The following is a 26,131-nucleotide window of genomic DNA, read 5'->3' as shown; positions in this document are numbered from 1 at the left end:
CTTGTGCTGACCTTATTTAATACACTGTCATCTCCTCCACACTTCAAATGTCTCCATCTGTCTCATTAACATTACAGTTCAAAAGTAGCATTAATTTCACCTAAAACTTAACTTCAACTCCCCAACCCTAGTTCCCCTTTATCTGCTGATTCCCTTGACGCAGTTTCAATGACCCGAGATCAACCGCGGTCTGAAAGCGGAAGACCCTCCGTCTGACGAATCCTCGGAAGGTGAATAGTAACCTAACTTTACGCAGCAAAGGCCTACGTCACTCGCCTCACTTCCTCTCCTCAGTCGTGGGCGTTTTGTCGTTCTCATCCTCACAAGGGTGAGTCCATGCAATACGGTGTAATATTTTGAGAGAGGGAGGGAATATGTTCACATAACTTTTATTACAATATATTTTCATAATTCTATTTTATTGTTAGTCATTGGTTTTGTTTTGGTTTTTTTTTTGTTTTTTTTTTACCGTGCCTCATTCATAACTTAAACTTTATCATAGGTAAATATGGATGGGAAAAACCAGTATACCTAGGGTTTAGTACTGTCCACAGATTCAGGCATCCCTGTGGCATCCTGGAATGAAGGTGTCCCCCACGGGAAGGGGGGGCGTCTACTGTATACTTATCCCTCATCTTCCTCTTTGGGTCTGTGGCACCTATACCCCTAGTAACAGATGCTTGAAAGAATCCTTGACCCTGCTTAATCCCTCTGAGCGGTGACAGCCAACTTGTTCTCTGAATTCTTGTGGCGTTAGACTTTTCTTGGAAATGAATGGGAACCACACACTGGGAGTCTTGTGATGCTTTAAGGTAAGAACATATTCACTCACGAATTGCTTCCGGTTTTAAGATTGTTAGATGGATTTTTGGCAAGAAGGAGCGATGCCAAAAGGAGAGAGATGCCAGAAGGAGAGATTTAAAAGCAAAGCCCCGGAGGGGCGCACCGGGTGGCTCAGCCAGGTAAGTCTTCGACTTCGGCTCAGGTCATGATCTCACGGTTCGTGGGTTCAGGTCCAGCCTCAGGATCTGTGCTGACAGCTCAGACCGTGGAGCCTGTTTCAGATTCTGTGTCTCCTTCTGTCAGACCCTCCCCTGCTCGCGCTTTGTCGCTGTGTCTCTCTAAATAAATAAGCAAACAAACATGAAACAAAATGTTTAATAAGTAAATAAAAGCAAAGCCCAGGAATTGTGATATGACCTGTGACCTTGTATATCAAGTGACTTCACTGGTCAGGTAAATACAGTTTTGAGAAGTAGTATCATACTCCAGAGTCAGCGGCAGGAAGCCACAAAGCCCTCTTGCATCTCCACCGGGATTTACACATGTTCCTGACGAGAGAGAAAACTTGATACCCTTTGAGGTTCACCATAAACTAGTGAAAATGTCAGCCATAACGTTACACTTTTTTCTCGGCCGTCTTTCAGGCCTCACTCGTGAGCTGTTGATTCTTGACCAATGTGTTACAGATGATAAATATTTATCCCTAAAAGGAGTCTCTTCCAAATAGTTCGGATTTTCTATCCTTTTCCAGCATCTTATGGGGAAACTAGATTTCTAGGATTCTGGTTGTGGCCAAATTTCATGAGGTCATCTGTAACTAGTACAGTGCACAAACCTGATGTGTGGGATGCTTATCACAAAGCAAACTTGTTTGAATTCTTATGTTCATTGAGTTTTCCAGGAATCTATTTTACCTTACTGTTGGGTTAAGCAAAAAATAAAAATAAAAAGCAGTTCCTTTATTTTCTGAGCATTTTTAGAGTCCAGTGGTGACCTAAGACACAAAATACACAGTAATTTTTTTTAATAGAATGTTTGGTTCTATGAAGTAATCAACACTTTGATCTTCATTCAAAGATAATCCTTCTCTGTCATGCAGGTGAGGAAAAAGAAGTGATCAGTTTCTTCCCTTCTCCCCTCCTTTTATTTTTAAGTTTATTTATTTATTTTGAGAGAGAAAGCATGAGCAGGGGAGGGGCAGAGAGAAGGGGAGACACAGAATCCGAAGCAGACTCCAGGCTCTGAGCTGTCAGCACAGAGCCCCGACGCGGGGTTTGAACTCACAAACTACAAGATCATGACCTTAGCTGAGATTAAGAGTCAGACCTTAACTGACCGAGCCACCCATGTGCCCCTCCCCTCCTTTCCTTTTTTTTTTTTAAACTTTTTTTTAACGCTTATTAATTTTTGAGAGACAGAAACAGAGAATGAGAGGGGGAGGGGCAGAGGGAGAGGAAGACACAGGATCTGAAACAGGCTCCACGCTCTGAGAGCACAGAGCCCAAGGTGGGACTCAAAGTCAGATGCTTAACCGACTGAGCCACCCAGGTGCCCCTTCCCTCCTTTCTTAATAGCTGCTGCTTCTATGCCTCCAGGTGTGGGGCAGCAGGGACTGAAGGTAGGAAGAAGGAGCAGGAAAATCCTTATTGAACAGGTCCAGTGCTAAATACGTTTCATTCTCTGAGTCTGGAAATTGTTCTAAGAGGTCTCTCTCCTCTTTGCATGTTACTAGGTTATTTGAAGACTCCCAGCTTTTTTTCTTTTTCTTTTAAATTAAAAAAAAAAATTTTAATGTAACGTTTTATTTATTCTTGAGACAGGGAGAGACAGAGAATGAACGGGGGAGGGTCAGAGAGAGGGAGACACAGAATCCGAAACAGGCTCCGGGCTGTCAGCACAGAGCCCGACGTGGGGCTCAAACTCACGGACCGCGAGATCATGACCTGAGCCAAAGTCAGCCACTTAACCGACTGAGCCACCCAGGCGCCCCTCCCAGCTCTTTTTCTATTTCTCCCTCCATCTATCAGTGAGGATCTCTGACTTACAGTTCTTCTCTATTCTGGCCACTTAGTTCTTTGGTAGCTTTTTGGAAGTTTGGGGTCTAGCTCCAGCATTTCTCTCCATGAGTAGCTCCATAGGGCTGTGGGGAGTGGGGACAGAGCAGGAGGAAAGTAATTAAACCATACACAATCTAATCACTTTTTTCCCATCTTGTTCTTGTTATCAGCCAACTCAGGCTTTGGGTAGGAAGGGGACTGTAAAAACACATGCTGAGATGAGACATTGAGAAAGCAAGAAGCATAAAGGAAGGTTAGATTGTCCCTGTAGAAGAATTATTTCCACTCAGCCTATGAAAAAGAAATAATGTGGTTTAAGTTTTAGATGCACGAATTAATTAAACATCCATTGTATTTCCTAAAGACTCTGAGAATCCGAGTCTGTTAAAAAAAATTCTAGAATAATTTTCCCTCTAGCAGCAGAAAGTTAGTTTCCGCCTTTTTTTTCTTTTTCTTTTTAAGTCTGTCTTATAAAGCAGTAGCAAAGCGAAAAGCCGAAATGTTTTGGTTCTATCCATATTCGTCCATGGCTGTGTAGAACTGACCTAACTTACTTACTGGTAGAATTCAGTCTCGCCTCCATTCTGTCTGTTACATGGCATTTTAAAGCTGAAATTGCCTAAGACCTTTGATTTGACTTCCAAGCAACAGTTGGGAAAATCCCACAATGGCAAAACATTTTGGCAGCAAGAATGGAAAAGTGAGCTTTGTCAGGACAAAAGGACAGACCTCACCCCTGAAAGTAATCAGACACTTTTCAAAGAAGGTTTCATAAAGTCAAAGCATGTACTAGCTGGATAGAAACTCCACACCAACCAATTCTCTTAGAAGGTTAAAATTACACCAATTCAATATCAGAGCTTTCAGTGCAGTTTTGATATTGAAGTGTGATACTTAATTCAGTGGGAAAGAATTCTCTAGTATAATTAAATCCAAAGCTCTGGTGAATGTGAAATGTAAAAAGGACATGTGGTTACCCAAGCATTGTGACACAGAGAATATGTTTGTTCATCAAAATTGTTCAAGATATTCAGGAGTAAATTGATGATAAGTGATTTGTCCACCAAAGTAAGGGGCAGGGAAGGAGGTAGAAAGAAGACCGGGAAAGGTGAAAGGATTACAAGAAAACTAAAGCATTTAATCTCCTTCTATAATTTTTTCTTTGCTTTTAATATAAATATTCAAAAGCCTGACACTGCTTTTCCATGGTGTTCCCAGAAACAAATACTTAAAAAGAAAAACAAATCCAATTGATTTTAAATTGCTGAACACTAAATTGTCAATTCAGAACAACTTCTAGGGGAAAAATAAGATTAGACGCTAACGTGAGCATGCATGGCCTCTGTGTCTTGTGAAGCTGCAACCAGCCAAGGCTACTGAACCCTCGTTAACCAGGGACAAGATGTAGCCCATCAAGGCCATTAAGCAGCATGACACAGGTCCAGAAGACTGCAGGCCTGGATGGGAACTACTTATGCTCCATCTGATGGTAGATATTATTTGATTACTGCTGTGAAATTTGAATTTATATGTCCTCTCCTCTGTCTTCACATCATCGATTTCTTTATACCCATGCCTATTTCTCTGTATCATACAGTATCTATACTGTCAGCTTACAACAGCCTATACTCATGCAAAGTCAACGATATTATTAGTTAATATAATAATTGCTAATTATTTTTATCAGGCTCACAACACAACCTAAAATCTTTATGTTTTAATAGGGAAAAATAGGAGCCCTAGCATGTTCCATTAACTCGCCCAAGGCCATTGTTTATCCAGCTAGAAAGTGTCAAAGTCAGAAATTGAATATAGGTCTTACTTAATCAGAGCCCAGGCTCAAAACACCACTGCTTTTTACCTTTCCCCCTGTAGGGTCGGCCTTCATTTGCAATGCTCCTCCAGCCTACCTGTCGAAAGTGAAGTGTTCTCTCATTTTTTTTAAAGCTTATTAGTTTATTTACTCTGAGATAGACAAGACAGCACAAGTGGGGGAGGGGCAGAGAGAGAAAGAGTGAGAGAGAATCCCAAGCAGGCTCCATGATGCCAGCACAGAGCCCAACGCAGGGCTCAAACCCAGGAACCAGTGAGATCATGACCTGGCCCGATACCAAGAGTGGATGCTTAACCAACTGAGCCACCCAGGAGCTCCCTAAAGTGCTCTCATAAATCAATACTTACTATAGTATTTATTCCTGAATCATTTGGCCAACTTACATTGCCCACCTAATGAAAGGCATTTAAAAAAAATTTTTTTAATGTCTATTTTTGAGAGAGAGAGCGAAAGACAGAGCATGAGTGGGGAAGGGGCAGAGAGAGAGAGAGAGAGGGAGACAGAATCCAAAGCAGGCTCCAGGCTTCGAGCTGTCAGCACTGAGCCTGATGTGGGGTCGAACTCACCCACTGCAAGATCACCACCTGAGCCAAAGTCAGACACTTAACCGACTGAGCCTCCCAGGCACACCAGAACAGCATTTTTAAAGATCTACCCAAATATCTAGAAAGGCAAGCCCTTGTTCCCTCAACTGTCCATCTGGCTGCATTGGGGGCAGCTGGACAGGTGAAATACTGAAGACTAGATTTTCTCTCATGTTACACAGTGTGAACAACTTTTAACTCCACCCAAGTGAATAGAAAGACCAGCTTCTCTTGTAGTTTCTTTCCTGTTTTGGAACTGTGACGTGCACACAAATACATACCCTGGGAAGATGGCAATGACAATGCTAAGTAACAAGACAGAATAGAAAGCTCTTGTATACAATTGATGTACATTTATTTTTTAATTTAAATTCCCTATTTGTATGCCAGATCTAACTCAAATCCCTCTTTGATAATTATATGGAGAATAACATATACGTCTGCACCGGCAACATCTATTAACGAATTTAATTTCCAGCAATCAAATAAGCAATCTTCCTCAAAATATCATAAAAAAAAATCTAGTTGTCTTGCCTTAGGCATTTCATTAGCTGATATCCACAAATAAACTCACATTTTTTTTAATGTTTTATTTATTTTTGAGACAGAGAGAGACAGAGCATGAACAGGAGAGGGGCAGAGAGAGAGAGGGAGACACAGAATCCGAAACAGGCTCCAGGCTCTGAGCGGTCAGCCCAGAGCCTGATGCGGGGCTCGAACTCACAGACCACGAGATCATGACCTGAGCCGAAGTCAGACGCTCAACCGACTGAGCCACCCAGGCACCCCTAAACTCACATCTTTAGAATTTTTATAAACTTTATTGGCAATATATGTTTGAGTCATTTTTCTTCGAGACCTAAAATAATCTTAAGTACTTGTTGTCTTTCTGCCTATAGTGCGGATTGCCCTCCTGTCAAAATCAGAAAGTCCTTTTACTCTATGTTAGGCTGCCACCCAACTCTTGTAACCAAAATCCTGGGGTTCCTAAAACATCAGGGGAGTGGCGTGAAGTTGCCCTTTGAGGTAATGCGCACACACTTTTGAGTCATCTGTCTTTGATCTTCTCTCCCCTCCGCGCCCCCACCCTCTGCTTTCCTCCCGCTGTAGTTGCAGTTAAATATCACCTGGCATTTGTATGACGTTACCAAGGTTGCAATATTGTGAATGCCATCTAAGGAGTTTCCATATTTCGCAGCTCCCCTGTGGATTAGCTCCCATCCCTGGGAAGCGTGGCCACCTGGCTCTGTTCCCTGTGTCACTAATAGGTGACCCTCATCGCAGTGGAGGAAGTCAGGGCTGCCTGGAGAAAGTGACTCTGTCTAGGATGGGATAAAATAACAATCATGACCTGTGATATTGATAATTACATGCAGTACTCGTTGAGAACTTACTGCATGTCAAACAGTGTGCTAAATTCATTGCTTCCTCACAGGAACCCTGTAAGATTATTGCCCTTAGATTTTTGAGAAGCAAGAAGCCAAAGCACAGAGAAATGCAGGCATTTGCCCAACATCGCACATGAACACATAGCATAGGGGAGATTTTACGCCCAGCAGCCCAACTACAGAGCCTGCTTTCCCGGCAGTATTGCAAATTGCCCATGGTAGTTCGGGTGGACAATACTGAGAAGGCAGAGTGGTGGGCTATGAAGCAAATGAGGACGGATGAGCTTTCTAAATGAACACCGTTCAGTATGTCCCGGATTCCACCGTTGTTTGAAACGAATAAAAGTCAGCGTGAAGGGGACATCAGGGATGGATGCTTTCAAGACTGTACATTCATTTTACTCAATCTAGGTGCATAAGAATACAGATGGCTGCATAATTTAAGCCAGTCTATGTAAATGACTGGCAAAATAGCTAGAGCCCTTGGCCTTTGGGAAAATTGCCAGTGTGGTTCCAGATGCTTAGAAGATGTGCTCCCTGGACTAAGCCAGGCAGGGTCCCTTAGGTGAATTAGCACCATTCTGTGAATCACGCCCCAAACATGTAGGCTGTGTACTGTATTTTTATTTATTAAGCAACCATGAAAGACAAAGCTGCAGAGAATTCCCAAAGCCCCGATAAACAATGGAAGACAGCCCAACTGTTGTTTTGTTCACGCTTCAGTTTTCCCACATGCCCCTCTTCTTCTCAAACTGCAGAATTACTGTTCATCCCCAAGTTGACTTTAACGAAATGTGGTAATCTGTAGGGATCGTTTTCTTTTAGGAGCAAATAGCAATGAAGCTTGCTATTTAAATCTCCTTTCCATTGATGCACTTGAGTATTTAAATTGCACAGTTAAAAGTAATGAGCACTTAGTATCGTTTTCTGCCTGCATCAAACTGCTCTCTTCCATTATGTAAGAGAAGGTATTTCATTCTGAGCTTCTCAAATGAAATGGAGAGAATAGGAGAAAATTTTTACCTGTTTTTCTTCTGTATTCTCTTGATTCCTTGGTTCTCCCAAGTCTTAGCCCAACCTCTTTTTGATACTCGCATGCTTTCTTTAAATAATAAATAGCTCTTTGAAGCTGTCTCAGCAATAATGTCTTCTGCCTGCTTTTAAAAGAGCTGTCAAAAATTAGTAAATCCACGACATAAGTGTTTTATCTATCATACCTTCTTATTAGCTTCTTCTGCTGTGAAATTCTTTATGAAACGGTAAAGATGTAATTAGCATATTTCACTTGTAGCGCAATGTGTGACTTGATGTTTTGCCAAGGCACTGATCCCCAGTCGAAGGTGTCACAATGAAAAATAAGGCTTTAAAAATAAACTTGCTGATGTTCAGTGACCCAGGTTTTGGGGTCTAACCGTCACCCAACAGTTACTTCTCAGTGCTATCAAAGATTTATCATCAGAAATCTCCATTGACATACAATGTCTATTTTTCAATTAGATTGTGCTTTTTCCTCCCTCCTTGGGCTGTCTTAATTGAAACACAAGGCAGTCAAACGGCTCATCCAGAGTCGTGCCCTGAGCCAGTGGCTCAGTTTGTAATGAACGGTGTCCATCTGGCTGGCAGTCTGTTTTCCGTCCTGCTCCCCACCACCCGAGCCTCCCTCAGCTGGTCTTCCTCACTGTGTCAGTGACCAATGGGAGGCAACACACTTCATGTTACTTTGCCTATGAAAAATGATATCTACATTTAGAATACGCCAGATCTCTTCATACCCAAGGGAATCCAACCTTTCACCTACCACCCTCCTCGTACCTGTCTCTGGTGACTTGATGCTGCACTAGACTGTTTGTTTTTCTTATAAGAATGTACTTTTTTTCTTAAAAAAGAAAAACCAAATATAAATCCAACAGTAACTCACTGTTTTTTGAAATAAACTCGTTTATGGAAATTGAAATGACAGCAAAAGTAAATATTTGTGAGTTATTTTTTAACAAGAAAGTATGAAATCTTGTTGAAAATGATGTTCAAGTAATTTACCAAAACTGGGTGTCTAATTTTAACATCTGAGAGGGTACTTTCAGACGCAGGGAGGAGAAAGTCTCTCAACTTTTCCTTTGTAACTTGTTAAAAAATAAATTCACGTTGTAACTTAATTATTTCATCACATTATTTTATATTATATCAAAATACATGCCAAACATGTGTACAATATATAATATTTAAAGAATGATAAGACAGATACTCATTTAGCCACCATTGTATATTATCAATAACTTTGCTTTTCCATTATGTTGAATTTATTAATAATAACGTAAACATATTAGTATTCCTAAGTGATATGTTACTTAGTTTGGCCTGATTTCCCTCTTATAATACCACATATGTATGTAGATTTGTGTGCATGTGATATTCTTTTGTTGCTCAATATTATCCTTTTGACTTGAATGCATGTTTAAATATTTGACTCTCTTTTGTTCTTAATTTTTTTTTATGTTTAATTATCTTGAGAGAAAGCACAAGCAGGGGCAGGGCACAGAGAAGGAGAGAGAGAAACCCAAGCAGGCTCCACACCCCCAGAGCAGAGCCCCACACAGGGCTCGAATTCACAAACTGAGATCGTGACCTGGGCCTGGGCCGAGATTGAGTCTGGCACTTAACCGACTGAGCCACCCAGGCGCCCCCGACTCTCATTTGTTGTTACAAGACATTGATTTGCTTCCAGGTTATTGCTCTTGTGAAAACATAGCTATGAACATTTTATTGTGCATTTTCTTGCTGCATATAGGCAAGAGATTCTTTAGAGTACATTCTCAAGAGTGGAATTGCAGTGTTTTTAGGTAATGTGTGTGTTTACCTTTACTAGGTAAAGCCAAATTGTATCCCAGAGAACCACTGATTAATGAGAATCCCAATCTTTTGAACAATTCTAGTTTTAGACTTTAAAATTTCTCCTGGTAGGTTGAGTGTCAAATGGCAACTAATTGTGATAATACCTTTATACCTATGATTTTTTAATTTTTTTTAAAGTTTTTATTTTATTTCCATTTAGTTCACGTACAGTGCTACATTAGTTTCAGGTGTAAATATAGTGATTGAACAACTCCATACATCACCCAGTGCTCATCTCGGCAAGTGCACTCCTTAATCCCGTTACCTAATTAACCCATCTCCCACCCACCTCCCCTCTGCTAACCATCCATTTGTTCTCTATAGTTAAGAGTCTGTTTTTTGGTTTCTCTCTCTCTCTCTCTCTCTCTCTCTCTCTCTCTCTCTCTTTTTCTTTTGTCCCTTTACTTGTTTCTTTGTTTCTTAAATTCCACATATGGGTGAAATCATATGTATTTGTCGTTCTCTGACTGACTTATTTTATTTAGCATTATACTCTCCAGCTCCATCCATGCTGTTGCAAATGGCAAAATCTCATTCTTTTTTATGGCTGAATAATATTCCATTATATATGTATATATACAACTTCTTTTTCCATTTCCTAATTGATGGACACTTGGGCTGCTTCCATATCTTGGCTATTGTAAATAATGCTGCTATAAGCATAGGGGTGCAGGTATCCCTTTGAATTAATGTTTTTGTATTATTTGGATATATACCCAGTAGTGTAATTGCTGGATCATAGGGTAGTTCTAATTTTAATTTCTGAGGAACCTCCATACTGTTTTCCACAGTGGCTGAACCAGTTTACATTTCCACCAACAGTGGAAGAAGGTTCCTTTTTCTCTACACACTTGCCAATACTTGTTGTGTCTTGGGTTGATTATAACCATTCTGACAGGTGTGAGGTGATATCTCATTATAGTTTTTATTTGCATCTCCCTAATGGTAAGTGGTGATGAATCATGGTCTGTTGGCCATCTATGGGTCTTCTTTGGAGAGATGTCTATTCATGTCTTCTGTCCACTTTTTAATTGGATTATTTGTATTTTGGGTGTTGAGTTTTATAAGTTCTTTATATACTTTGGATACTAATCCTTTATTGGATATGTCATTTGTGAATATCTTCTCCCATTCCATTGGTTGCCTTTTAGTTTTCTTGATTATTTCCTTCACCATGTAGAAGCTTTTTATTTTGATGTATTCCCAATAGTTTATTTCTGCTTTTGTTTCCTTTGCTTCAAGAGACCTATGTAGAAAAATGTTACTATGGTCAATGTCAAAGAACTTACTGCCTGTGTTCTCTTCCAGCATTTGTATGGTTTCAGGTCTTACATTTAGGTCTTTAATCCCTTTTGAGTTTATTTTTTCTATGATGCAAGAAAATGGTCCAGTTTTATTCTTTTGCATGTAGCTGCCCAGTTTTCCCAACACCAGTGGTCAAAGAGACTTTTACCCATTGCATGTTCTTGCCTTCTTTGTCATTTAATTGACATATAATCATGTATTTATTTCTGCACTCTTTGTTCTGTTCCACTGATTTATGTGTCTATTTTTGTGTCATTGCCATACTATTTAGATTACTACAGCTCTGTAGTATATCTTGAAATCTGGGATTGTGATACTTTCAGTTTTGTTTTTCTTTTTCAGGATTGCTTTGGCTCTTCAGGGTCTTTTGTGGTTCCGTATAAATTGTAGGATAGTTTGTTCTAGTTCTGCGAAAAATGCTGTTGGTATTTTGATAAGGATTAAATCTGTAGGTTGCTTTGGCTAGTATGGATATTTAGGCTCATCCATGAGCCTGAAATACCTTTCTATTTGTTTGTGTCATCTTCAATTTGTTTCATTGATGTTTCATAGTACAGGTTTTTCATGTCTTTGGTTTATTCCTTTATACTTTACTATTTTGGTGCAATTGTAAATGGGATTTTTCTTAATTTCTCTTTCTGCTGCTTCATTATTAGCACATAGAAATGCAGCAAATTTCTGTACATTGATTTTGTATCATGCAACCTTACTGAATCCATTTGTCAGTTCTGGTAGTTTTTAGGTGGAGTCTTCAGGGTTCTCTATATATTGTATCATGTCATCTGCAAATAGTGAAAGTTTTACTTCTTCTTTGCCAGTTTGGATGCCATTTATGTATGTATGTATGTATGTATGTTGTCTGATTGCTGTGGCTAGGACTTCCAGTACTATGTTGAATAAAAGTGGTGAGAATGGACATCCCTGTTTTGTTCCTCATCTTAGGGGGAAAGCTCTCAGTTTCTCACCATTGAGAATGATGTTTGCTGTGTTTATTTTTCATAGAAGACCTTTATTATGTTGTAGTATGTTTCCTCTAATCGCCCTTTGTGGATGATTTTTATCATGAATGGGTGTTTTACTTTGTTAAGTGGTTTTCTTGCATTGATTGAAATGATCATGTTTTTCATCCAATCCTTTGTTGATATGATGTAAACATTGATTGATTTGCAAATATTGAACCACATTTGCAATCCAGGAATAAATCCCACTTGATTGTGGTGAATAATTTGTTAATGTACTGTTGGAATTGGTTGCCTAATATTTTGCTGAGGATTTTTGCATCTATGTTCATCAGCATTATTAGCCTCTAGTTTTTTGTTTTGTTTTGTTTTGTTTTTGTAGTGTCTTTATCTGGTTTTGATATCAAGATAATGCTGGTCTCACAGAATTAATGTGGAAGCATTCCTTTCTTCCTCTTCTATTTTTTGGAATAGTTTGGGAAGAATGGATGTTATGTTTTCTTCAAACGTTTGGTAGAATTCACCTGTGAAGCTGTCTGGTCTTGGACTTTTGTTTGTTGGGAGTTTTTTAATTATTGATTCAATTTCATTGCTGTTAATCAGTCTGTTCAAATTTTCTTCCTGCTTTAGTTTTGGGAGGTTATATTATTCAAGGAATTTATCCATTCCTGTAATTTGTCCAATTTGTGGGCATATAATCTTTCATAATATTCTCTTATAATCCTTTGTATTTCTGTAGTGTTGGTTGTTATTTCTCCTCTTTCATTTCTGATTTTGAGTCTTCTCTTTATATTCTTTTATAATTTTTTTATGATTCTGGCTAATGATATATCAATTTTAATCATTTCAAAGAACCAGCTTCTGGCTTCTATTGTGAGTTTTTTGTTTTTTGTTTTTGTTTTTTTTTTAGTTTCTATTTCATTTATTTCTTCCTGAATCCTTATTTTATCCTTCCTTCTGCTGGTTTTCAGTTTTGTTTGTTCTTCTCTTTCTAGCTCCTTTAGGTGTAAATATAGGTTGTTTATTTGACATTTTTGCTTGTTTGTTGAGGTAGCCCTGTATTGCTATAAACTTCCTTCTTAGAACAACTTTGCTGCATCCCAAAGATTTTGGACAATGTGTTTTCATTTTCATTTTTCTTCATGTAGTTTTTAATTTGTGTTCTTTCTAGATTTTTTTCTTGAGGTTGATACCTAGTTTTATAGTGTTGAGATCAGAAAAGATGCATGGTATGATTTCAATCTTTTTAAAATTGTCAAGACTTATTGTGTGACATAACATGTAATCTGTTCTGCAGGATGTTCCATGTGACCTTGAAAAGAATGTGTATTCTGGTGTTTTAGGACAGAATGTTCTGATATATCATTCGATCCATCTGGTCCATTGTGTCATACAATGCCACTGTTTTTTTCTTGATTTTCTCTTTGGGTGATCCATCCATTGATGTAAGTGGGATGTTAAAGTCCATTACTATTATTGTATCACTGCCAGTACCTCTTTTATATTTATTTTTTATTTTTTTTTAATTTTTTTTTAACGTTTATTTATTTTTGAGACAGAGAGAGACAGAGCATGAACGGGGGAGGGTCAGAGAGAGAGGGAGACACAGAATCTGAAACAGGCTCCAGGCTCTGAGCAGTCAGCACAGAGCCCGACGCGGGGCTCGAACTCACGGACTGCGAGATCATGACCTGAGCCGAAGTCGGACGCTCAACCGACTGAGCCACCCAGGCGCCCCCCTCTTTTATATTTTTTAATAAATGCTTTGTATATTTGTGTGTGCTCATGTTAGGTGCACAAATATTTACAATTGTTATATTTTTTTGTTGGATTTTTTCCCTTCATGGTCATATTATGTCCATTTTTGGCTCTTGTTACAGTCTTTGTTTTAAAGTCTATTTTGTCCAATGTAAGTATTGCTACCCCAGCTTTCTTTCACATCTATTTGAATGATAAATTCTGTCCAGCTCTCCACTTTCAATTTGTATGTCTTTAGGTCTGAAATGAGTCTTTTGTAGGAAGCACATAAATGGGTCTTGGGTTTTTTAATTTGTTTTTTAAAGATAAATTCAGATTTATTTATTTATTTATTGCTGCTTGCTTGCTTGCCTGCCTGCCTGCCTGCCTGTCTGAGTCGGGGAGAGGAACAGAGAGGGATTCTCTATGTTTAGCTGTGGAGAGTCTGTTCTGCCAGTCCTCAGGTTAATTTCTGGGTTATTTACACTGATCTGGGTGTTATCTGGGTGTATCCATGGGACAACGTGGCCTAGGATCTTCCTATTCCACCATCTTCCCCAGAAGTCTACTAATTTCTTTATATATTCAACTTTATATGTTCTGGCTAACTTTTTTTTTTTTTTTTTTTAATTTTTTTTTCAACGTTTTTTATTTATTTTTGGGACAGAGAGAGACAGAGCATGAACGGGGGAGGGGCAGAGAGAGAGGGAGACACAGAATCGGAAACAGGCTCCAGGCTCCGAGCCATCAGCCCAGAGCCTGACGCGGGGCTCGAACTCACGGACCGCGAGATCGTGACCTGGCTGAAGTCGGACGCTTAACCGACTGCGCCACCCAGGCGCCCCTGTTCTGGCTAACTTTTATCAGTTGGAAGTGTTAAATGTGGCTGATATTGTGTCCTAAGTTTGCTTATTTTCTCATTCTGTTGTCTTTTATTAAGAACAGAAGTTCTTAATTTTAATGTGGTACAATTTAGCCATTTTTACTTACTCAGCTATAATTGTTTTTATTAGACAACTATGTTGCTACCACTAAGAAATAGATTTATTTTCCTATTTTATCTTCAACATTTTAAGACATTTTTTATCATAGAATTTTTTGATCAATCTAGAAATTATCTTAAATTAACCCAAAACAAATCCACTGGTCTATAATTTTATTTCTGTCATATTTCCATCTACATATGATTCTGTTTCTGGATTCTTTATTCATTGTATTCATTTATCTGTTTTTTTTTTTTCTGTAATATTGACCATCTTAACTACTATAGCTATTTACTAAGAATTCCATATATTAGAGCACCTTATCCTGACCTAATTTTTTTCTTCAGGAATAACTGGCCATTTATGGTGCTTTGTTCTGCATATATGATTTTAAATCTGCTTGTCTAGTTCCATGAAAAAAAATTTTTTTTTTTGGAAATCTGATTGGAAATACCAAGAAACTCTGGATCAGTTTGGGGGAAAACTGACACATTTATCGTACTGACTTCCCCCAATCACTATACATGATCATATGACTTCACTTTTCATTTATTTAGGTCATCTTGGATATTTTTCCATTATTATGTGAGTCTTCATAGGAGACTTGTGTATTGCTTCTGGACTAATTCCTATGCCACATTTTTGCTGTCATTGTCCATAGTATCCTTTATTTAACAATTTCTAAGCACTATTTGCTTAGAGGTACTAAAGTACTAAAAGTGACTTTAGTACCTTAAGTTTTTTATTCAGCAACCTTGTTAAACCACTTTATTAATCCCCACTTTGTAGATTTCTCTGGGTTTTCTGTTTACTTTAAGATAAAGATGGTGTAGTAGCACACCCTGGAAAGGGTTGGGAGAAATGTACAACCAGTTTAGATCTGAGATGTATGTGATAAGCAGTGTAACAATAATATAGAAAAGTATGAGAACAGTGCACAGGCCACCCAGGCCTCCTCAAACTGGGGTGTCTCTGAACGTGCTTGTGTAGAACACATCTCAGTGATTTCTTTCAAGTTGTCCATTTCATTGCTCAGTTTTGAATCAAATGATCCAAGAGCTTTTTCCATAGGTTTGTTACTCTCTGCTATTTTCTGGTTCAGATATTGATGTTGAATAATTATTTAAAAACATATTTTTACCTTATAAAGAGTAAATTAAATATAATAGAACATTAAAAAAACATTATACAATAGATATATGATGGCATTTTACATGAATACAAAATGTTTTGGAACCATCCCTACATTAAATTCATTTTTCTGCCACAAATATTTATTGAGGGCCTTGTATATGCAAGACACTGACCCATTAAGAAAAGTATTTGTTTGGTCATCCCTGTCCTAGGAAAATTAAGAAGATAGTAAGTTCAACTAATTTAAGCCATCAATCTTAGAAACAGAAACAACCCCCACCCCTATCTTTATTCTGTAATAGGTTTTTCACCCTGATTTATTGGATAATTGCCTAATCCATCTTGAATATGTAGACAAGAATTCATCAACCTGAAGTACTTAAATGTATTCATCTTTGAAGGAAAATTCCAACTAGCTAACCATTATGTCCTAATTCATTAGTTATGGTCATCACTCAACACTTTCTAAGGAAAAGCCATACAAAGAAAATACCCATGAGAATTCTTTTTCTTACTCAGTGAGCATTCTCTATTTTTCAGTTCATATATAAAACATGAAAATACTATAGTAATGTGTAGTCAACCCAGAACCAGAGAGTTCTTGGGATATAATTTCTGACTCTACCTCTTACAGTATGTGAATTCTGTAAGCCTAAGAAACCCCTGTATGTAGTATGGATCTTCAATAATTGTTATCTTCTCACTTTCCCTCTCCTTTCTTCCTTTTAGTTGAGGGTGCAGGTGGGGAAATAGTTTTCAGAGGAGGTAATACTTTGAAGACTCAATTAGATGTTAGGTATTAAAAGATTTGAAATGTTAAATATCCTTCCATTTAGTTCCATATTTATTTGAGTTATTCAAGTCTTTTATACTTGTTACCTTTACTAGTAACACAGGAATATGCTTATATATAATAAATGCAAACAGGGGGTGCCTGGGTGGCTTGGTCGGTTAAGCGTCTGAGTTCAGCTCAGGTCATGATCTCATGGTCTGTGAGTTCAAGCCCCACATCGGGCTCTGTGCTGACAGCTCAGAGCCTGGAGCTGCTTCAGATTCTGTGTCTCCCTCTCTCTCTCTGCCCCTCCCCTGTTCATGCTCTGTCTCTCTCTGTCTCAAAAACAAATAAACGTTAAAAAAATAAAAAAAAATAAATGCAAACAGTATTATTTGTGGAAAGTTTGAATATTTTTGCCATGTTAGAATTTTGTAGATATCTTTCTCTAATATTTCAGTGCCAGTTATCAAGAAATTATTCCTATATTGCTTGTTACTTTCCCTATTTTTACCTACATTTTAAACTCATTCTTAGGCAATTATGCCCACTCTTTCATTTTTGATAGAGAAATATTAGAGTAACTCAAATGTCAAACTAAAGTGGTGAGAGAAAGAAAGAAAGAAAAAGAAAGAAAGAAAGAAAGAGAGAGAGAAAGAAGAGAGGGAGGACAGGGAGGGAAGGAGGGAAAGAAAGGAAGACAGGAAGAAAATGAAGGAAGGAAGAAAGGAAGAGAGAGAGAGAGGAAAGAAAAGAAAGAAAGAATTAAGCATACGACTCTTGATCTTGGCTCAGGTCATGAACTTGTGGTTTGTGAGACTGAGCCTAGAGTCAGGCTTTGTGCTTACAGCACAGGGCCTGCTTAGGATTCTCTCTCTCCCTCTCTCTCTTCCCCTCCCCTGTTAATTCACATGTGTACTCTCTCTCTCTGTCAAATAAATGAACTTTAAAAAAAGAAATAAAAAAGCAAGCAAGCCATGTTCCATTTTACCCTTGCACAAAAAGGAAATATACCCAGATAAGCAGAATAGGCATAATAGTTTTTGAATTGACATTTTTAAAGTAGAAAAATCCCATCCTTCAAAGTTTCAGTTCTTTTTTAAATTAATGATTATTTGCTTCTCTTTCTACTTTTCCATGTTGGAAGAGATATTTGTTTTATTTTAAACATAAAAAATATGATTAATAAAATAGGAGCAGGAAAAAAACTAGAATTATACCTTTCTAAACTTTCCATTAACTTTTTTATTATCTCAACTTATACTTTCTAAAGTGTAAAGTATGGTTAGTATATGTTATATAAATCTATGTATCTTACTTGTCAGCAGAAGTGAGATCACATCATTATTTTGTAACTTAACATAATTTATTTAGGCACCTTATTAAATGTTAGGTATTTATTTTATTCCAACGTCTTTATGAGTGTGCAGGAATAATTTCTATATCAATTATAAATGTAAAAACAACAAGGTAAGAATAAAAGAAATAATTGGTGAAACATGAAAAGAACATGACTGAACATTCTATTAGGTATTAAATGGCAAAAGTAGAAAAATACCTCTATATTGGAAAAGAATATGTAATGATGTATGAAGGTCTTCAAAGTGCCCCATGGTCTACCAAAGATGACTAATACTAGAAAAACCAGTGTCTAGGAATTTTCATTTAAACCCCATCATCACTTTAGCCAAAATGACCTGTTGACCAACTTGCTTTCAACTAAATTGCTTTCAGCAAATTATGTTCTATGAAATTGCATTTGTTCAAATTGTTTTTCTAAGGTTATTTTTAAGTGGTTATCAAATCATATGCTGCTATCAAGGACAGAACTAGAAATCTAGAAGCAGTTTTTGTCTCATGCTTAGTTCCTTTTTCTAGCTCAGTCTCTGTTGGTATTTCTCTCTCTCTCTCTCTCTTTCCCTTTCTCTGGTCATCTTTATCCTTATATTTCATGATGAATCAATCCCTATCCAGGGCCATGTGGTTATTTTTGTGAATGTGGAGACCCTTTGGAAGATGACCTTCTTCACACCATATCTTCAGAAATACTGTAGAGTATTTTGGCTTTTTGACCATACTATGTCTAAGTCCAACCTTCACTTTGTCTTCTAGTTTGGAGGCATTCCTTTCAGTAATATCAAACTAAATTTCATGTATCATATTTTTGCCTCTCCTTATCAGATAAAGACTAAAATTTCCAGTAAACTCTCGAATACAACTTCTGGTGCTATATAACCAGTGAACAAAATCAATGGACTATTCCATTGTGCATTGCAAAATTTTATGATAGCACGCTCTTTCCACATGTACCCAGATTTCTCCATTGTTATAGCTTCATCCTCTCGTTCCCAAAGCTATCTGCACAATGTGATTCTCATGATAGCAATGTAATAGAAAAAAAACAAGTCATTCACAGCTTTTCTCCCCTGAATTCCAGGGATTCGTGTTTGAAAGGTCATTTATTGGCTTCTTCACTGTGATCCCAGATCCAAATAGCAGGCCCCAAATCTCAGTAGTGTCTGAGACTGCACTGTCCAGTGGTTGCACAGGGCAAGGCAGTGGTGTAGTACAATAGTCTGGAAGAGATGTATTGGACATTGTTCATGAGAATGTGTTGAGTGAGGGTTAAGAAAGAAGTAGGAACAGGGGCGCCTGGGTGGCTCAGTCGGTTGAGCATCTGACTTTGGCTCAGGTCATGATCTCACGGTCTGTGGGTTCGAGCCCCACATCGGGCCCTGTGCTGACAGCTCAGAGCCTGGAGCCTGCTTCCGATCCAGTGTCTCCCTCTCTCTCTGCCCTCCCCTGCTCTCACTTTGTCTCACTCTGTCTCCCAAAAATAAATAAATGTAAAAAAAAAAGAAAGAAGTAGGAACAAGTGAAAAAGTATTGAATGGCATGAAGGAATAGGAAAATATTTTATTATATGTGTGCATGATGTTCTTGAATGTATGATACAAAAAGAGGACATTTTGTCTAGAAAGCAGGTAATGTGAAACTTCCTGTGTCATACACAGAGCAAAATGCCTGGGCTAGAATTCTTCAGAAGGTGGAAAGCAAAGATGATGCCTCACAGCTTCTGGAGTCAGACCTGTGTTTCCTTTTAATGTGACTCTGCAGAGACTGGGTGTCTGTGGGGACATAGCTTGTATATATGATCACCTGGTCAAGAGCTGAATAACATGTCCTGACCACTTTCACACAAGTGAAATTAGAATAAAAACCACCCTCAGGGCATCTGGGTATCTCAGTTGGTTAAGTGTCCAACTTCAGCTCAGGTCATGATCTTATGGTCGGTGAGTTTGAGCCCCGCATCAGGCTCTGTGCTGACAGCCCAGAGCCTGGAGCCTGCTTCAGATTCTGTGTCTCCTCTCTCTTTGCCCCTCCCCAACTCACACTTTGTCTCTCTCCAAAATCAAGTTAAATAATAAAATAAAATAAAATAAAATAAAATAAAATAAAATAAAATAAAATAAAATAAAAATCAACCACTCTGACCTGATGACAAGCTCCCAGGGAACACTCCAGTACTAAGGGGCAAGTCTGGCTCCCCTGCCATAAGTTTTGCTCCATCCATCTAACTAAAATTTGCATAGCAAACACCAACTATATTCTATCTCAAATTCCTCTTAACTCTAATGTAATCCCATATCATATTTTGCATTAATCCATTTTAGCCTGACCACAGCACCCTCAGCATCTCATTTGACTATGGTACATAAGTCTGTCATCTGAGCAATATTAAAGTCTTGTCACAACAATGCTGGTTACAGTATTTATGAAATTGCATGGTTCTTAAGAGAAAGCCTGAGAAAACATGATCCATCTATAAACTCCTCTATATCTCATGGCATCCTTTTACCACCACCATGCCAAGAGCACCAGAACTCACCCTGGCAGGAGAATGAAGGGGGTAACCCTGGAAATACAGCAGATGTTTAATTCAAATGCTATGACAGTGGCAGCAAGATTTGCACATATCTGCAAAAGAAACCCAGGGGTAATGGGTTATATAGGTGATTGAGGGGATTGAGGAGGGCACTGGTGATGAGCACCAGGTGATGTGTGGAAATGTTGAATCACTAAAATGTACACCCGAAACATATTACACTGTATGTTAGCTAACTGGGATTTAAATAAAAACTTCGAGAAAGAAGGCTATTTTCAAGAATTCCCCTGGACCTGCTATGTAATCTCCTTGTGTTTCTCACTTTCCTTGACAGCCTTGTCTGCCTTTATCCCTCAGAAGGATATCCTCATGTTGACACTTATTTCATTTGCTGTTTCCTATCTTGTGAAGATTGGACTGGTCCCTAACTTTGTGTTTCCCCTAAGTGTGCCTGTTTTGTTCACTGTTGCATTCCTGGCACCTAGAACAATGTTTGGTATATAGCAGGTGTCCACATGTGGCCTTCTGTATCTTTCTGACTTCTGTCTCTGTCCCAATAGCTCAAACTGTGCATCTTAAGGAGGCATAAAGAATCTGCACTGACTTGAATCATCAGAGGAGAAAAATGTGTTCATAGTAGTCGAGTTAAAGATAGGAAAGATAACATCTTTGGAAAGAGCAGAGAATCGTTTTACGAAAAATGGCTAAGACCAAAGGATGTTTTGTAATTGTTTGCAGTGTTCTAGGAGCCAGAGTTTAGGAAGAACCCAAAATTGTGTGTTTTTTGAAAATACAAGTATTTTATTTATTTGTTTGACAGTTCTGATTATGTACCTGGCCATGTTCTAAGCACTGGATACAGTGGTGAAATGAAGAGATTGAGTGTCTTTCGTACAGCACATTATTTAAAAAGCAGAAGACAGAAAATAGATACGTAACAAATAAATAAGACCATTTCTCATGGTAGTAATTGCTATGAAGTGATGAAAAGAGTAACTTTCTAAGAAGGGAGGTTGCCTGTGTGTGGTCAGGAAAGGCCTGTCTGAGGGTATTTTGGTTGAGAACCAGATAGTGAGAAGCAGAGAGCCATGTGCAAACCTGAGAGATCATTCCAGGCACAGGAAAGGGAGTGAGTTCAGAGGCCCTGAGGCAGGAAGGAGCCCAGCATGTTCTAGGGGTAGGCCCAGGAGATGAAGTGACAGTAGAAGGTAAGGGCACCAAGTAGGCAAAAGTCTGACAGATAATGTAGGGAAGTGTATGTTGTAGAAAGCAACGTTTTCATCCTAACTTCAAAAAGAAGTCGTTAGAAGGTTTTTAAGCGAAGAACGTTATGCTCTGATTTACACTTTTAAAGATCAGCAAAGTCACTTTTGAAAAGACTCAGTGGGCCCTGTCTGTCTGCAACCCAAAGTCTATGCCCAATAGTGTGGGATTCCCGAATAGATATCCAGCTGTACGGGAGAGTTACGATGAATGAGAGAGACTCTCATTTTAGATAGCTAACATTTTAAAAACTCATACAGAAATGTAAGGAAAAGGCAGACAACTCAACAGAAAAATTTGATAGTACATTTCCAATAAATGGATGGCACTTCACAGAAATGGATATCCGCATGACCAATAAATTTATGGAAAAATGCTGTACATATCTGTTGTCAGATAAATCCAAATTATAACCGTAATAAGTATCACTATATACTCACCAGAATTGCTAAAACAAACAGAACAACAAAAACAACAGTAAAAGCCCTTGTCAAGTGTGGAAGTAATCAAAATTTTCATACAGTGCTGTGCACTTCTTTGAAAAATTTGGCGGTATCTGTAAGGTATGCTGAAGCAGACTTAACTGGCTTGTGAGACCCACCACTGATTGACTGAAACTGACAAAGGTGATAATATTTGCACCACAGAAGTTGACAAATGCCACAAATCAGAGTTTGCTTGTTTCCCTCACCCCAGAGACCTAGTTGTTTAATATTCAGCACATCATTGACTGAAGTTAAGCATACCTATTACTGGCTGGGAAACTCATACTCCTATTCTTGGTCCAGGAATTTCTATCTATGATAAAGTGTGGAATATTCATAAAATGGTATGCTATATAGTGATAAGAATAGCACGAGGCAATGACATGGATGGATCTTACAAAGATAAGACTGAAGAAGCTAAGCCAGAAAAAGAAGAGCATATAATGTATGATCAATGTATATAAAATTCAAATTTAGCCTGAACTATTCTGTGGTATTCTGTCTATAGTAGTCAGAAAGGGAGATGGCAGTGACTGATAGCGGGAGAAAGTATTCCAACTACATTTTCTTTTTGATATGTGTGCTGATTACATGGATATGCTCACTTTTGAAAATGTATTGAGCTTACTCTTGGGCCTTGGGTACTGCTGTATATGTATGCTCTCCTTCAGTGTGTGTTTTAAAATATCAAATTAAAGAAACTCACATATCGAGTCATGCTCACTTATATATTATTATAGGTAAAGGAACTAAGTTTCTTTATTTCAAATCTCGGGGCAGAATATTTAACAACCTTCATTATTGGTGTAGAAAAATAATTTCTAATTCATCCTTAAATATTTCTTATTTTAAAAATATCCTCTAATTTGGGTAATACAACTCTTACTATATTTGGTGTTATTGAGATTAGAGAAGGAAAATATCTAGAATCTTGGTTTTCACTTTTTATTGTATATGAGAGTCCCCAGGGGGACTTGTTATGAATTCAGATACCTGAGGCTCCACCACAGAAACGAATTCACGAGGTTTGTTGGACCCACATATCTGCATTTTAATAACCATCTCATGTGATCTGAAGCAGGTAGATGCATGGGGAGAAACTTCCAAAAAACTGATCTAGATGGTTAATGTTTACCCCAGGACTATCTAGAGAGGGAGAGATGGAGAGAAAAAGAGAGAGATGGAGAATACTCTATTTTGTTCTGGTGGGTAGTTGCCAGTGAAATGGAGTCCCAATATTAAGATAAATGATCAAAAAATTATAAGTTCTCACATTTGAAAAGTTGTACACTTCAGTGTTTATGCAGTTGAAATTACCCTGGTGTAAAAATAATTTTTAAAATATATTTTCATGTAAATTTTGAAAGATACATTATAATGGAAGGAATAGTACAGGAATTGCCAAGTATAAATACAAACAGAAACATATAAATTAGTAGGGATATTTATTTATAAATTTCCGATTAAAAAAAACTTGCTTTAACTCATTTTCATTGGACAAAATACACCCTAGAAAATGGCAAATTAAGCCTAGAGACGTCAGGATTATTTGTAACCATGGTGGGAAAATACGTTACTTCAGTTTATTTTTCTCTGTAGATGACTTTCTCATGTTACATGGAGTTGCCCACACTTCTGTTTTGATAAAGGCCTGTGTGAATGAGGAAATAAGTGCAGTATTATTAAGAAAAGTATCATCAAAGGAAATATAGCCAATGAATGTTTACATATATAAAAATGGAACTAATTCTGATAAATTATAATAGGGTAATGACACCTGTAAATGACAGGATATATGTGAAATAGAGCTGATAAAAGCTTGATCTCAAACACATACGCACACACACAAATATATAAAGTTACCAGGCACAATCTGTTGAATAAGTAGTCGTGATAGTTAAAAACAAAACAAAACAAAACTTACCCATAAGGAAATAGAAATCACAAGCACTACCAAATAAAATGGACAAAAACATAAAAACAATTTTGTTACCATTTCAAATTGCAGTAAGAGTTTAAAAATAAATTGCAGTGCTGCCTAACCCTATAGTGCTCTGTACTGGCTCATTCCTCCCTCAGAAAAACCTATTTACATGTAATAATACTGTTGAGGATCAGGCTACATGAATAATATAATATTTATATTAAAATGCTTTATAGAATTATGCTAGTATTTGGAAGCATTAATATTTTGTGAATTGCAAAAGTCACAATGAGATAAGAAATAACAAGGAAACAAAATAATTTTAACAAATTATAAGTGTGTAAAATGAATACTAGCAAGAATTGAAATAGAAATTAATATTTTTGCTTTTCATGTTCATAAGTGTTTTGTTTTTTTAAAGTTTCTTAAGCATCTTAGGCAATAGATATTTTAAATTCCCTGACACACTTTTATCAATAGTAAAAGGAGGCTTATCTTAGGTAAGGAAGGGTTATTTTTGTTTCTCTCTGTTGATGAGCCCAGAATCAGCTTCTTATGACAGTTTATTTCTCTGTGAATGATACAGTCTCTCAGAATAACTTTTACTTCTTGTCTTCCTGGCATCTCAACCTAAAATCTAAGGTGATAAGATCACATTTCAGCATTTCTCTTACTAAGGATTGTATTTAAATATTTATTTTGAGGGAGAGAGAGAAGAGAAGAGAGGAGGGGAGGGGAGGGCAGGGCAGGGCAGAGAGAGAGAGGGAGAGAAAGAATGCCAGGCAGGCTCCGGGCTGTCAGCACAGAGCCCAACACGGGGCCTGAGCCCACAAACTGTGAGATCGTGACCTGAGCCGAAATCAAGAGTCAGATGCTTAACCAACAGAGCCACCCAGGCGCACCAGGATTTTTTATTAGTCAAGGCGCTTGCTGTTTTCAGAACAACTAATGACACTCAGCATGGAATGCTGTCCACCATTTTCCGGATTTGGGAGTTCCATTCTGCTAGCTCCACGAGAAGCTGTGCTCTTGCCTTCACTGGCCTTACAGACGTATCCCCTTACCTGTTGATTACTCTTAAGTTCCCAAAGGAGAGGATAAAGAATATGCCCCTACAAATACAACTATTTGTTCCTGGCTGGGCTCCTGCCACAATCCTGTTTGCCAAATGTTCGTTCAGCTGGCCAGCTGTGGAAACCTTAAGAACTGCACCTGTTCTTTTCCTTAAAGCCTAAAGCAGAGCTAACAAATCTAGGCTTTTCCTTCATAGTCCTTCTACTCCAACCTGACTTTTCTAAATTTTCCGTAAAGAAAGAAGCCTCAAAAGCAAAGGAAAAAAAAATTTTAATGTATGATCTCAGGGATGCCTGGTTGGCTCAGTTGGTTAATGGTCCAACTCTTGTTTTTGGCTCAGGTCATGATCCCATGGTTCTTGAGTTTGAGTCACGCATCAGGCTCTGCATTGACAGCTTGCACCCTGCTTGTGATTCTGTCTCTGTCTCTGTCTCTCTCTCTCTCAACCCCTTGCTTCCTCTTTTTCTCTCTCTCTCTCTCTCAAAAATAAGTAAAATAAACTTTTAAAAATTAAAAAAAAAAAACAAATAAAATGTATGATGTCAGATAATCTTTCGAATTCTTTCATTGTTGCCTGATGACCTGGGGCTCTCCAAGGGCAGGGTCGAAATAGGACATTGTTCAATGACCAGACTACCTAATATTAGCATTTTAACTCACCCTGAAGATATACATGTGGGAGAAAGTATGGTCAACATTTGAAGTCTGAAAAATATTTTCTGAACATATGTGTGAAAATGCCTGTTAACTAACTGAGCCACATCTCTAAGTTTTTGTCCAGTATTTTGCTTTCCCCCTTTTCTTGAAAAAACAATTAAAGATACTCAAATAGTTTCTTTTTTTTAATGTTTATTTTTGAGAGAGAGAGAGAAAGAGAGCGAGCGAGCACACAAGCTGGGGAGAGAGAGGGGGCAACACAGAATCTGAAGCAGGCTCCAGGCTCTGAATGGTCAGCACAGAGGCCGATGTGGGGCTTGAACCCACGAACCATGAGATCATGACCTGAGCCAAAGTTGGACTCCCAACCGACTGAACCACCCTGGTGCCCCAACATTTAAATAGTTTCTTAGTGTG

At 38.1% G+C, this 26,131-nt stretch overlaps 1 long non-coding RNA gene across 1 annotated transcript in view; it reads left to right on the top strand.

Moving 5' to 3' along the window:
* Positions 1-237: 237 nt before the first annotated feature.
* LOC109250983 (uncharacterized) overlaps positions 238-26,131 on the top strand; it is a 125,112-nt gene continuing 99,218 nt past the window's right edge. Inside the window, exon 1 of the long non-coding RNA XR_002073294.2 lies at positions 238-328. This is a non-coding gene — a long non-coding RNA (uncharacterized LOC109250983). The remainder of the gene's footprint in view (positions 329-26,131) is intronic.

The sequence above is a fragment of the Panthera pardus genome, unplaced genomic scaffold (genome assembly GCF_024362965.1).
Source record: "Panthera pardus isolate Hobbes unplaced genomic scaffold, ASM2436296v1 HiC_scaffold_13, whole genome shotgun sequence".
Lineage (NCBI taxonomy): Eukaryota > Metazoa > Chordata > Mammalia > Carnivora > Felidae > Panthera > Panthera pardus.
This window is presented reverse-complemented; position numbering and strand designations above follow the sequence as displayed.